Source organism: Octopus bimaculoides, chromosome 6 (assembly GCF_001194135.2).
Source record: "Octopus bimaculoides isolate UCB-OBI-ISO-001 chromosome 6, ASM119413v2, whole genome shotgun sequence".
Lineage (NCBI taxonomy): Eukaryota > Metazoa > Mollusca > Cephalopoda > Octopoda > Octopodidae > Octopus > Octopus bimaculoides.
The window spans coordinates 28,541,987-28,543,525 of NC_068986.1; the positions used below are offsets into that span (position 1 = coordinate 28,541,987).

At 40.1% G+C, this 1,539-nt stretch overlaps 1 long non-coding RNA gene across 1 annotated transcript in view; it reads right to left on the minus strand.

Moving 5' to 3' along the window:
- The window catches only part of LOC128248116 (uncharacterized), a 96,209-nt gene that overhangs the window by 93,667 nt on the left and 1,003 nt on the right, over positions 1–1,539 (minus strand). The window lies entirely within an intron of this gene.

Genomic DNA, 1,539 nt, shown 5'->3' on the forward strand with positions numbered 1-1,539 from the left:
TCCAAACAGCAACCATATAGTTGCATATTTGGAACCACTGGCGATATCGTCAGCATGTACTCCGCAAACTCCTTTTCTATTTCTAGCCTAGGAAAGGGGACAATGGAATCCAAGGACTTTGAATAAGTCCTTAGAACCACCGTCCTCCTTTCCAAATCTGTCACCCATTCTTTGGGTGGATTGATTTCCCACACCAAAGCAGTGTTATATTTTCTATTGTTCATATTTTAACTGCAAATAAAAAAAAGAACACAGTTCAACAGTTCAAACAAACAATTTTCCTGCTACTAGGTACTCCAGGCTACATAAACACGGAATCCTACAACTGGAACGGCTTCCACAATTTTTCAAAAAAATTGGTAATAATGTTCAATTTCTTGGAGGCGAGATACGCCCCCAACACAACAATTTTCACAAAAACTATTCACTAAACGTGAACAAATTGCTTATGCATAATTTCACAAATAGTTCAACCACTTCTCGAGTCGATATACACCACCAGAAAGGAAGGTACAACACAAGCCTACTACGCAAGCCTCAATACACAAAAAACAGTGGCCACCAAGAGCAGGTAAAATTGTCCCAGAGCTGTGAGCAATTTATTAACAAAAAATATATTATAATAAATTACTCCCAACTCAGAAAAAAAAACAAAATCACCTACCTCGCCGACCGTTCTATGTTTTTGTTGTTCTTTTTTCTTTTGGGATGGAGCGCAACTGGCTCACATCCACCTTGGTCTGCTGCACGAAGAAGACTAACTCTCCAATATCGGAAGTAAGCTTCTTAGCACACAGCCACGCCTGCACCTTACAAATCCCTGGCTTTATTTTGTAATTAATGAATCGCTTGCAGTAGACTACGCCTGCACATTTGACGAAGTAGAGCTCCAATATTGAAACCAATCTGAACCATTGTTATACCAATTCTGCCACTGAGTCCCTGATTGCTTACGACAGGCATACCCCACTAAGATGTTTTAGTGAGTCTACATGAACTATAGACACAAAATACTGCATGGTGTTTGTCAGGGCAATCTCACCGACACCGAAGTTCACAATTCCGTAATATCGCCAAGTGCCCACATTTTCATATGCGCCGCCCAACTGCGTATTTCTGGCCACAATGACAGAATGGCACATGAGTTAGAAAATATTGGGGTTGTCCGGAAAGTTCGTACCGATTTTTAAAGGAAAGAAAAAAGTCAATAAATAGTTGCCATTACATTTTTAATCAACCAAATATGAACCATTTTGTTGCACAATGCGTCTCCACCTTTCCTTTAACTTGAAAATACCCTCTTCCCCGAATTGAGGTGGTTTCAAGGCAAATAAGTTGAAAGGTAAGCTACTATAAATCGGCACGAACTTTCCAGACAACCCAATACCTTTCCAACTATGAGTTAGCTGGAGCAGGGGGGACGTTTGAGAAGTATAGTTACAAAGTCTAGTTAAAAGACACCAGCATAAATCCAGAGTCATGTAATAGCTTTGCAGTCGAGAGAAATAGCTGCCGAAATTTCTTATGGAAATATCCCAG